This window comes from Condylura cristata, unplaced genomic scaffold, assembly GCF_000260355.1.
Source record: "Condylura cristata isolate star-nosed mole 26May11 unplaced genomic scaffold, ConCri1.0 scaffold00013, whole genome shotgun sequence".
NCBI classification, from domain to species: Eukaryota; Metazoa; Chordata; class Mammalia; order Eulipotyphla; family Talpidae; genus Condylura; species Condylura cristata.
In genome coordinates, this window is record NW_004567114.1 from 14864845 (window position 1) to 14879010 (window position 14166).

The following is a 14166-nucleotide window of genomic DNA, read 5'->3' on the forward strand; positions in this document are numbered from 1 at the left end:
GTTTACTCTTGGTGTTTATGTGTTGTCCTTCCATGGAAGCATGTATTTTTTTTTTCCCAAAGACTACATTGAAGTGGAAGATAACTGCTTAAATGAGTAATTTGTTTATTGAAAACCTTAATGACATCTGGGTACAGCACACAATTATCAACAAATATGCATTTATCTTATTCTCTGTGAAATCTGGAGCCAGACACTGTGGAGACGGAGAAACAAATGACATTTGTCCTCTCCTTTTGCTGAACTTGCATTCAGCTTTGGACCATGAGTCATATAAAAGACAAGTAAGATGTATCATATCTCCTATGGGATATAGGGGAAAATATTGATCACAGTGACCTCAGCTGGTGAGGAAAGGTTCTGTGAAGGAAATCAAACTTGACCAAGGGCATAAAAAAATGGGCAATACATAACAATAACTCATAAGCTATATAATGTGTTATTGGTCTGAAAGCATTTTACTTAGGCATTACCTCATTTATCCTTCACAGCTGAGGAACAGTGAGTAAGCAAACCTGTCACAGACGGGATGCAGTGGCTATTAGGAATTGGCTATTATTATCACTGGAAGGGAAAACTATAACAGAAAAGGAAGGACCTTAAGTCCCAGAAGCTTGAAGTCTGAGCTGTGTTTTAAGCTACTGAAGTATTGGTGTGTGTGCATGTGCACACACATATGTATATGCATGTTTATACACACATACATGCATACATACCACATACACAAATATAATTACACACATTTTCAAAATAAGTTTAACATTGGTTGAATTGTTCAGTTTCTTTCAAAACTCATGAATATAGGGCACTTAGAGAATATCATGTACCACCGCCTGATCTAGAAAGGTATAACTGGCATTCACAACCCAGCACCTTATCCATATAGAGTTTTGCAAATTCTCCCCCATACAAGGCTCATATATGGATGAAGTGTGTAACTGTGTAAAACAAATTATCAAAAATCCTTTTTGACAAATCAAGTGCACACACAAATACTCCAGAGAAAAAAGTCTAGAAACTGACACTGCTTTACCAAATGAGAAAATCGCAGAATTCAAACATTTTCCTTCTGAACTTAAATCACAAAAAACGCATAATGAAAAATATGCTAATGAAGCTAATATAGTCAGTAACAAATTATTTAAATGACCTACACTTAAAATAAAATGAAGTGGCATCTTTCAGAGCCACAGATCATTTCCTGAACTTTCAGCATTTGACAATCATAATAACAACGTCTAGTGTGTAAGGAAAAATGTTAGCCTTCCAAGAGACACATGAGTTTGTACTTGTCTACTCTACAATTTTCATATTTTTATTTTCTGATAGGGGATTGTTTGACATCTAATAGTTAATAAATACTATTTTAGGTACACAATTCCAAACCTTTCAGAGGCCATTGTATCAAACTTAATCTTCAACCATGTTGTGAGTGCTAATTACAATCTTCCATGTGATTTCCATACAATGTATCATATATATTTATGAAAGAATAAAGTACATGAAAGCTAGTGTCAGGAAACAGCATCTAAGGAAAACCATTGCAAAAAGTAATAAAGCTGCTTTCATATAATTGAAAACTTCTGGTCAAGCTCCAAGTAAAATCATCAACAGGAGGTTAATCTTAAGTAAGCACACCCATATCCTTTACTGCAGAAAAGAGAACCAAAATTTATTAAGTACTGTACAGTGTTCCAAATTGCAAAAAAATAAAATTAGTTTTAGTAAGCACTTTACAAACTTCATTAAATTTAGCAGTCAACATTTGGGGAAATATATGTCCTTATCCCTATTTCAAAGATGAGAAACTGGCCCTCCCTGGTGGCGCAGTGGGTTAAAGCACTGCACTAAGAAGCTAAAGCCACTTCTGCATGAGCTCATCCCCACATGCTCCGGAGGTGACCACATGGCGTGGCAGACCTCTCCTGACCCGCCCGCTGCTCCCCTCAGCAGTGTACTTCTTTGATCTGCCTGTTCTGCTCCCTACTCTGTGTCTGGTGAACCCTCTCACCCTCCGCATCTCTGGCCTGTACCCCAGTTCTGTATGAATAAATAAATAAAATCTTAAAAAAAAAAAAAGATGAGAAACTTACAAATTCAGAGACTCAATAACTTGCTCTAGTTCATGCACCTAATTAGTGATACCAAAACAGCATTCTTTTCAGATGTCCTGTTTCTCACCATATTTTACACCCCCCTTTGATCTACCCCCTTCCATTCAACCCTTGAAATAAATAACCAGATATCCTTGCTTCTCATGTGGTTACAATGATTATTATATTCAAATATTCCCTAGCAAGGATCTATAAGACTTCTTTTCAGTAAGAAAAACTTGTAAGCCAATTTCTAGTTTATGTGTTTTTTACAGGGAAATGGAAGCTTTCACTGTTGCCCCAAACACAGAAATCGGAGGATAAATTCTACCATTAGAATTCAAGATAAATATTCTTTCAAAACCAATATACTGATTTGTGTAAAGGTATTCCTTATGAACCCTCAAGTTGCTTTGAATAAATAGTTTTATTATTGAAGGATACTCATGTGACAATATCTACTGTATGGGGCTACAGAAAATGTAGGGCTCTGTTTTGGAAAATGTGATAATATTTTTAAAAGACAATGTTTTATGTATTTTTTATAATTAGTGAATTATAAAAAAAGTGAATTGAATTCACTTACAATTTCAGATTTGAAACTCAGTAGTTAAACAGGCAAATAACCGGTTCAAGCCCAGATGGTGAAGGCAGTGGAGGTTATAAGAGTAGAAAAATTTGGAAAAGAGTCTCCACAGGACCAGAAACGTGGGCATCACAAAACCATGAAAAATATAGAAAATATTGTACTGATTCCACCTTTGAAACCATCACTACAATTCAAGATTCAAGTTTACGCCAGCTTATAAAGAATTTTTCTGATTTAATTTCTACCTGAGCTGGCAGAGATCACTGTAAACTGCATTCAATAGCGTTATATCTATATTATAGAACACAGTTTCTATTGTCTTTATTATTGAATGATGAGGGAGAGGGGGAATGACTCCAAATTGATTAATTGTGATTCTGAATTATACATAGCACACACACATCTCTCTCTCTCTCTCTCTCTCTCTCTCTCTCTCACACACACACACACACACACACACACAAAATCATTTCTCTATCCAGAATCTCACCACCCTAGCATATAGGCTCTGTTATAATGTGTTTTATGGAACATAGATACTATTTAAGTTTTACTATCTGTATCCAGCTTTTGGGAAATTATTTTATTATCAATAATAATGTTTTATTTTTGGAGGGAACTATTGGCAGATATACATGATCACACCTCTTATTTGAATTTCTATAATATAACCTCTTACTTACAATATATGATAAGGCTATTCTGAAACTAGAAGAACCCACTATCTTGTTTCTGTACCTATTTTGACCCATTTTAATCATGGCCAAGACTGTAGAGTTGTTAAAAGAAGCTAAATGCATTGTTCACAGTAAAGTTTCTCCAATTCAATAGCAGAATGTGTAGGCTTGATTTGTGAAGAAAAGTAAAAAGTTATTAATGGTTAAAGTGAAAAGAAATTAACTTTGTTTAAAACAAAAACAAGTTCACAGACTATGAGTGAGCAAAAGAAGCCAAGAAAAATTAACTCTCATGTATAGATTTGTTCTTAGACTCAGACTTTTTAAAGAAACTTTGTGGAAAAGTGATTACAAGATTCACATACTTGGAAGAGTAATGTTGAATGCTAACTACAATAACGGAGCTAGCATGGTCAGTCATACGTAGCTATCATTCTACTAGCTTTTGAGTTCTTTTGAGAGCCAACTAGTTCTATATAATGCTATGAATAATTTTGAAGCTTTTCTGATTATAAAAACAACATATAATGATACAGTAACAAGATAAATAAAAAGAAAACAAAATTAATCTATATGTACTGACAAAACCATTTTAAACATTTAGGTTGTATATTTATGTTCATAGATTATGTGGTCTATAAACATTTTATGCTACTTTACTACATAATACTTTCTCATTAAATCTATTAAGTCATTTCTTGTTTCCCTGGAGGTTTATACTCCAATATGCTGGCAGCTAGTTGGCTTAATTAGTCAACATTTTTAGTGAGCAACTGGCTGAATGAAAAGGACTTTTATGAGTCTCAAGGAAGGCCATCGTAATCTTTATTAAATGCTTTAACAGAAAATTTGGTTCAAAGTTTTAATACTGTTTTATTTTACTTTATCTCAATCATTGCTATATTTGATAATCTCTTTAATTTATACTTTTTAATAACAGCAATAGTCACTGTAGTGATTTCTCAAATATACAAGAAAATAAAATGCAATTTATATACATCTTTCAAAATATGAAGGAAAATGGTAAGCACTGTGTGTGAATGTGTGTGTATGTATTACAAGAAGTTAAAATGAAAAGTTCCATCTGAGATACCAAATCGACATTCCTGGTGAGATGAGAGATCAGAAAGATTACCAGTTGGGTTTACAACAGAGATGTTCAAAGACCAGTAATGTGTCTATTAACCTCTTACCACATCTAAAGTAAATAAAGTCACACGTTGATATTAGAGGATTATTAGATTGTTAAGAAAACTGATAGGAAGAAGTGAGTGTAGTGGCAACTTTTTTTCTTTCCTCTCTTCTTTGATCCCAACTCACAAAGGGTCTTTTTGGATATTTCCTTATCTAGGAAATCTAATGTGGAAATATAGGCAGGTTACATGTTGACAATGAAGCAAACAGAGGTATTTGTTCCAGGCCTAAACTGCAATTCATTAGGGCAAAGACTGAATGGCCATATATTTTCAGATGAGTGTTGTCAAATTTAGCAAATAAATTTAGAGGGCCATCAGTAAAACCTGAATTTCTGATAAAAAGTATATGTTTAATATATGTCACATGTCATATTGGGGGCATACTTTTAAAGATATCTCTTATATGAGGTCAAATTTAATGGATTGACCTACATTTTACCTGATAGTCCTATTTAGACTAGAAGAGGACTATTTATGAGAGAGACTGAGACACGCAAAGATTGTCTTGGAGCCTATTATAAATGGTCTGAGAAGGTAGACTGATTCCATACAAATACAGTCTCCTGAGCCCTGACTCTTTTTCCTTATCAACAAACTAGTAATTTGGAAAACAATGTCAGCTGTTGTAAAATCCATGAAGATGCCCAGGGAAAAGTCGACTTCAAACATCTGAAACACCTGCCAAGATCAGAGAGCTTCAAAAAGGAATCTCTACGTGGGAGCCAGATAAGTAAGAGTCTCCCTTTCCCTTAATCTCAAATTTGAAGAACTGGCAGGCACAGTTAGTGAAAAGGGACTCGAAGAGCAGAGGAACTAGGTGGAGGGAAAAAAGTCTAGTTGAGCTTCCAGCTTGGGTTAACCCTGAGCTTTAAGACCTTATTGTGGCCCAAATCCCAGTTCATGATTTGTAGTTACATGGAACCAGCCATTTTAAACTGCTAAACCAAAACTACTTTTAAGTGACCTGAGGCATTACATAAAATATTACCAAGATTTTAGAAACTAAAATTAAAATGAAACTTTGAAGAAAAACAAATAAATACATCAGAAGTAAGGTAAAATGAAAGTTCAAATGCCATCTGCATTTTTATCCATGGGGCAAAGGGAAAAATAACTCACTCTAAATAGATGGAAAAGGATTGTGAGAGAAAGAAATAGAAAGAAATATGGTGGCACTATGATTAAATCTCTTGAATGGTTTTTGTTCAACAAGATAACTCATATAAATAATACATAGATAAATTTACTCATAGGTGACAGATGGAATATACTGTTACACCCTATTATCTTTTTTTCCTCCCCTTTTCATTGTATCTTCTCACCCCTATGCTTTCTCATTCTCTAAATGAATGCAGCAGAGGCGAAGTAGGAGGAAGGACTGTAAGGGAAATAAAGCAAAACATCACAGCAAATTCTGGTTGATATATAAATTTAGTTTCAAAACTCTTGTTACAAAATCCATTTTAATATATATGTGTGATCAGGAGATGAATTTTCTCTGTATTAGTATGTATGACTTAATATATTCAGGGTTCCAAGTTTCTGAGAAATAATTGATTTTTCTAATGTATGCCATATACTGTGATTTACATTAGTGCAACTGTTGTATTTGTACAGCAGGAGTCTTTTAAGTCATATACAAAAGGTCAGTAATTTATTTTAACACTATGAGGGAAAACGTAATATGTCATTTTGTTCAATAAACCGATAAAAAAATAGAGCACAAAACAGGGATCATGCTGCTTTCACATTTTTAGATGCATAAAGTTTCATTTTCAACCCAACTCATATACAAAAATTAAGAAAAAAAATACACGTCACTCCTCAATGCCACAAAAATGATTCTGCAGAGGTATCTGAATAGAGACTATCATTGCATGATGCTAGCTTAGTCTACTGCCTTCAGGAAAATCCAGGTAACAAAAGATTCTTTGTTCTTTTTTAAAGATTTCTTTATATTTTTATGCATACAGAACTAGGGTACAGGCCAGAAGTGTGGGGAGTGAGAAGATTCACCAGAGACAGAGTCGGGAAAAGAACAGGCAGATCTAATGACATACACTGCTGAGGGGAGCAGCAGGTAAGACTGGAGAGGTCTGCTGCTCCCTGTGGGTCACCTCCCTGACTGGGGATCAAACTAATGTTGTAGTAGCTGTGGATAGCTTCATAGGGTTGTGCTTTAACCCATTGTACTTGGAGAGCACACAATTCTTTTTTTCAAAAACATAAAATGAAAAAGTACATCAGGTTTATTGGGGATCATAATTATTTATTATTCAAACACTTCTTCAGATAAGACTCCTTAGATAAAATTGTTTCCAACAATGCTCCTGCTAAGGAACAAGCTCAAAGGATCTATAATTGCCTAGAAATAATGTCTATGCTGTTAGAGCTACACTCATTAAGCTCAGTATTAACTGTATGGTGTTTTTAATATCAGTTGTAAATGGTGGTAAATTTCTGATGACCTAACATTTGTATTTGAAAGGGTTGTTGGTATTAAAGATGAGGGTAAAGGATGAATACTATAGAGAAAAGAATGTAAAAAGACAAAGATTAAAGGAAAGAATTAATGGGGGAAGTCAATATGCTCAATGTCTTGGACGGTAAGATATTGACCATCTTTTCAGATGGCTGGAAGATGCAAAATAATTAACAGCCACATTCTGAAGGCCTATGGTGCAAAACCCTATGCGTGTTTCTGAAAGAATAAATGTGTTAAGGCATAGTACTGCAAGCTAGCTGCAGCCATTTCAGTGTGAGTTCGATCCCCGCCCACCCCAGAGGTGACCTACATGGTGCAGCAGATCTCTCCTGTTGTCCGCTGTTCCCCTCAGCAGTGTTTCTCATCCATCTGCCTATTCTGCTCCTCACTCTATCTCTGGTGAGTCCTCTCATCACTCCAGTACCTCTGGCCTGTTCCCAAGTAATAATAAAAAAATCTTAAAAAAAAAATCATAGAACTAAATGTGTTTTAATAATATGACAATGATTGCATTGACAAAAAGTCATTATCATCTCTCAGATAATTGTTAGGCCATTGCTTTTTTTTTTTTTTTATAAAGATAATATAAGTAGGCGCTAAATGGTGGAACATAACATGGATGACCTGGAGTTGTTTTCATCAGACTCTTCTGTTTCTTGTTGGTCTCTATAAACTGCTGAGTTTGAGAGCCTTAGTCAAGAGGAGCTGGAGTGTGGAAGACACTGTATTTATCTCAGTTCTACTCTTTAATTGTTTGTGAGATTGTAAATGGGATAAAATATTATCTACACCCTGGGGTGCTTTGAGAATTAAAGGAAATGACACATGTAAATAATGGAGTACATTGTCTAACACATAAAATACTTTATAAACATTAGTTATTGCTACTTAATACAAAGAAACTAATTAGGAAGTTTGTGAGATTAATTTGTGCCAGAGACATTTGGAGTTTTGGTAGTGGGAGCAGACTAATTTAGGGATATATACTATTACTTATCAATAGCATTCTCTTTAAAATTAAGAAAAAATTAAAAAATAAATTGATGTTTAAAGTGTGTTATAATCCAATAACTACAATGGTGGATCAATCATCAGCCAAGTTGATATCTTGTAAAAAAAAAAAAAAAAAGGGCCATTCTGTACTCTGTAAAACCATTCATAGCTGTTCTGTTTATAACCAAGGCTGTCTGGATACAATATATTAACCTTCTCTCTTCCTATAAAAATCATGGGCATATTGGGGTAAAATCTTGTAGTAGAAACTCATATTGTAATTCAATCATAGACAGCTTGGCTACTTTTAATTACTGTATTTAGTCATGATAAATCACCTGGATTTTTCTTTATTATTATTTTTGTAAGCCATCATTAAGACCAGAAGAAGATGAAACAAGATTTTACAGTTTAGGACTCTTTGCTATCTGGGTCCTCAATTAAGTCTGTGGCTCTTGGTCAGGTTATCTTGGCTTAGGGCTACTCTCATAAGAACCATATCTCTCCAAGATATTCATGCAAAGACTCTGGACAGTGGAGACAAACTGGTGAGGAGAATCAAGCTCCATGGCAATAGAAGCCATCACTGCCTATAGACTTGTCAATAGTCATGTGGACTGTAGCATAATTAATTTCCATTTTATTTTCTCTAGGAAACACATGAGAATGTTAAAAGAATTTCACGGCCCAGATATCTGTTAAATTAGCACCCCACTCCTACTCCCATTCTATGAATAGGAATGAAGTAAATAGCTTTGAAATTAGTGCTATTCTGTAATGTTCAAAAGTATAGTAAAAGCTGTCATTTAGATGTTCCTCTCTAACTCCTAAACAGAGAAGAGCTGAACATGGTGATGAATAATTATGTCTTAATTTCCAAAGCACCAACTTTCAGATGCAGACTCTAAGACATTGTCATATAAATAAAATATTTAAACATAAAAAAGTTTATACAGTCTCTGATTAACAAGTTAAAAGTCAAAGGACCACCAACTTAGGGAAAATAAAATATCAATTTTAAGAAAGAGACTATTTTGGAAACTTGCTTTTCTTAAATGTCTGAATAAACCTTAAGATGAACTATATTGGGAAAACTATGTGTTTATACCTGTTAAAGGAAGAACAAGTGTCCTTTGATACAGAAAATTTTAGATTATAAATAAAAAAGGGAAGCTGAAACATGGTAATTTCTCCCCCGATTATATTTTCATTTCTCAAAATATTTAATGAAATTGTTTCAATACATATTATTAGTAGCTATTAACTAGCTTCACTTACTACTTTCTTCTCATGCATGTGATTTACACAGGTGTAGACATTTCCCTGTGTCATGCCTATTGTGAAAAATATTCAGCAATCACTGCATTCATTCACACAAAGCCAGATTTCCTACTCACCAAAGAGTGCCTAGATACCATTACCAAAAATGAAGAGTTAGCTCAGGTGAAACCAAGCTTCCATTCCATGTCACAGTTTACTGAGTCTAAAAGAGTAAAACAAAGCTATCACTCTTCAATGTGGACAAATCTCTACAAAATACTAATTCTATTTTTTGAGGGTCAAGCCTTAGCTTAGCATTCTGCATAACCACACCATCGAACTTATGGTAGACACCTGCTTGAGGAGTTATTGATTTAGTGACGCCTGTTCTCAGAGATGTTCCCTTCGGTTTGAACATTATGAGAACACTGAATAGTTATTTCACATGCAAGAAAGAAACCAAACAACTTGTATGGCTGGGTCATGAAGGCATCATTCAAGCAAATTTACTGAAGAAGTACAATTATCCAATCATCAATGTTTCCTGAAAAGCATTAGGCATATCCAGAGAAAAGAATTAAGAAGAGGAAAACAAGGAGCCTAACAGGAAGAGGAGCTGATGTTCTAGATCAGTATTAGTCACTGTTAGGCCATTTCAGGAAATTTGCCCTTAACAAAGACGACCCATGAGTATAAATTGGGAAAAAGGCATATTTTCCATCTCTGTCCAGTCTAATATTTTCTTTATTCTTGCTTTTCAACTTCCCATTAGGCTCCCTTGGAAATGAAACTCCCTCTGAGATACATGTTAATACATTCTGGAAAGATGACTGCACTCGTTTTCTCTGGCTGCCTAATAAATTATCACATATGCAGTAATTGAAAGCAACACGCTTTGCTTATCTCAAAGTATCTGTGCATCAGGAATCTAGGTATGGATTAGATGAATACTCTGCTCAGAGTCTCAAAGGGCTGTAATGAAGACATAAATCAAGAACAATGTGAGGCTTGGATTTCTCATCTGTATTCCCTGGTTGATGGAATTTATCCCTATGCACTACAGGTGTGAGGTTACTGTTTTATTGCTGGGTGTGAGTCGGATGCCACTTTCAACTCCTAAAAACACACACCCACAATTCCTTACCAATTTGGCCAAGTAGACACTTTATAACATGAGTGCTTACATTTTCCAGATCATCATTGTGTCTCTGACTCTACAACAAGCTGGAGAAAGGTTTCTGCTTTTGAAATACTCTCCTGATTGTCAGTTTGGACCAGATCAATCTTGCTTTTGCCATATAACATAATCATAAAAGTGATCTTTCCTCATATTTACATTTCTTTTCCTTACTCAAGATTAAACAGCCGTTACACCCCAGTAGTCAGGCATCCTGCTGAACATGTAAGCATTCTGCCTTCCACAGAATGAGTCATTGTTGTTACTTTGTTGAGAGTCACTGTGATTATCTTGCTATTGTGTGAGTCATTATTATTATAATGACTTATTATTACATCTTGTCAAAGTCCCAAATGGCTATTTAGTTAGGTTTTAGTCAATCTGTTTATGGAAATGCATAACTTAAATTTTTAATTTAAGAAATGTTATGATGTTTGACTGTGTAGTTTTTTATTTTTCTTTTTTCCTCTTCTTTCTGTTTCTTTTTTTTTCAAGGGGGGGTGTGCTGTTGTTGTTTTTGTTAATTTAGAAGCTACAAAAGTGCTTCTGGGCTTCTGCTGCCATAGTTAGCACACAAATTTTCGAGAGGGGCATTTGTACATCAAAGGAATGTTCTTTTCTTCTTAAATAATTCATCTAATTAAATGAAAGCTGCTTCAGAACACCTTTAGAGGCTGAAGTTTTTTGAAACCATGTTGGTTTATTATAATTAAGTCTCCAGAAGGACTTATCCAAAATACATGGTGGGGTGTGAAATGTGTAGTTAATTTGTGTGCATATTAATTTCTATAACATTAGGCAAATAAGCAAAGAGACTAAGCCTAGAAATAAAGGCCTTTTATCAACTATAAAGGGAAGTATCCCAATACTGAAATTATATTTGTTTATGAAAATAAAAAAAACAAAAGAAAAACAGTCCCCTTGAGCCTCTCTGAAACTGCTGCCTTGTGTTAGAGGTAGGCACGCTGTGTATGCTTGGCCTCTCTGAAGAAAAAGCAGGAAGTAGAGTCCCCTGATATAAAATGTTTTATCAGAAACTTCCATTAATCCAATTCAAGGTTTATTGGACATAACTATTAGATTTTATTTAGCAGTGATAGCCCTAAGTACATTTTCTGAAATCTTACATTTAAAAAATTGACTTGAATTAAATTCAATAGCTATATTTGAATTTAGATAGAATGATGTGGTATTCCATCAGCTTAGCAAAAGCTTGTTCTGTTTTTGTACCTAAGCTTTTTCTGAAAACCTAATTTTAAAAATCTCCATGCAATTAAATTATTTCATGAGCTTTTAAAATCTGCAATTGCAAAGACTATTCACAAAAAAATAAATTTTAAAATGTAATTATTCATTATCTCATAAACTATACCAATTTAATCACATTAGTGGCCCCTAAAAGAGTAGGTAATGAGAATCTGATTATTTTTACCTTGTAGACTAATTTATTTATCTTAATTATGTAAATACTTTTAAATTAGAAATAATAAAATTTATGTGGGTAACAGGTATAAAACTTGAAGTATTTATAGTCTTTAGTTTCCATTTAAAATAACTTTGCTAATAAAATGACTTAAAACATGTAGCAATCTAAAGAAAGATGAATGATACAAAAGGAAGGGTTTTCTATTAGTTGATTTGGTCATTGGCCTTAACTATTTTTTTTTAAAGATTTATTTATTTGTACATACAGAAGTGGGGTACAGGCCAGAGGCTCAGGGGTGGTGTGAGGCTTCACCAGAGACAGAGCGGGGAACAGAACAGGCAGATCGACAAAGTACACTGCTGAGGGGAGCAGCGGGCGGGTCAGGAGAGGTCTGCCACGCCATGTGGTCACCTCGGGGGCAGGCGGGAATCGAACTCATGCGGAAGTGGCTTTAGCTTCTCAGTGCTGTGCTTTAACCCGCTGCGCCACCAGGGAGGGCCTGGCCTTAACTATTAAGAGAGGAGAGAGGAAACCAGCCCAAGCAGGCATGAATAAGAATTAGAGTCTGAGTGAAAAATCCATGTTGAATTTATGTTGTCTTAACTTTGAGCACTTATGTAGCAATTTATAAATAAATATGATATGGCAATATCCAAAAGTTGGGGAGAGGTTAGAGTTGAAGATGAAGTTCAGCAAGATTGGAAGAGGCTTCAGGGGGCAGAAATGAAGCAATCACTTTAAGAGGAGTAAAATTTTTCATAAGGAACTGCTTACCAGTTTTTCTTATATTTTTGAAGCTCAGGATTAGTGCAATATCTTCATAGTATTCATTAATGATTCATCAAACATACTTCTACAATTGTGTATACTAGTTGATATGCTCAGTAATTGAGCTAGAGACTATAGGTATTAAGAATAATGATTGCAGTTCTCACTCTACACTCTCTACAAGCTCGTCAAGAATCGGTTGTCCAAGTTTCTATATTTTAAGGAATTTTCCTTAGTAGGTCACAAGATACTTTTTTTTGAGAAATTATTTTATTTTATACAATGGATTAAATATCATTCAGCATGTATGAATCTATAGGTAGACCATAATGAACACATCTACCATGTTCATATATAAAAGCAGTCACTAAGTGACCATATTTTGACTCTCCATTTATTTTGCATGCCTTATGTTCATACTTTTGCATGCTGATGATTTTCTTTAGGGAAAAATGGAATTAGTCCATTAAAGTAAGGTAAGTAAAGGTGTCCTGTCTATCCTGACTATCATAAATAATTTCTGTCTATAAAATAGTCTATATAAACCAAACTGAATAATAGAATACCTTAAATGTGTCTAATGTGATCTTCACACAGGTACAGGAAAAAGTTTAACAATGTAAATGTAGAACAGTGGTGGAAGCTATTCAAGTATATATTTTAAATACATGGATTCTAGGCTTTCTTCCATCTCTAACCTCCTTTTGAAATCCATGGCCACAGCTGGAAATAAGAAGAAACTGTAAATTAAAGCAGAGCAGTTGAAGTCACAGTCTTTCTTTCACCAATTAGTCTCACAAATTCTTGGTACTCATTTGATAAGGGAAAGGGCCAGGACTGAGGAAGTAGGTAAATAAGGAGTCTTTCTTAACATAAAGAGGCAGCAGTTAACAAACAGCAAAGGCTATGAACACTAAGTCACAATGGGGAAATAAACATTATCTGGGAAGGTTTCACCATTGAATTATAAGGTAAATAATTCCTTAGATTATATCCCTCCCCTGATTCCTCTAAAAATGGGGCATGCAAAACATCAAAAGCCAACTGAGAGAAAGGGCTCCACCTCGTATAATATTCTAAAGGATAGTGACCAGAAAAACTAAAAATGCATACAAATACAATGCATACAGAGTAAAGTGATTCCTCTTTAAACTTCCTTAAGAAGTGACAGATCTCTGACAATTTTCACAATGCCCCTTTCTAAGAATACTAAATGAAAGAAAGTCAAATAATCGAAAACTGAGTCAGCGAGCACATTCATAGCCTTACCAATTCACCTAGATGTATGTATGTATGTATGTATGTATGTATGTATGTATACATATGTATATATTTTATATACATGCATATATGTATATTTGTATATATGTATATGTATATAAAATTAATACATATGTATATAAAACATGTGTGTGTGTGTGTGTGTGTGTAGTACCTTCCAAGTGGAGAATTATTTTTTAATCTCTCAGACAAGGACTTTTTCCAATTGATATATTTTTTTC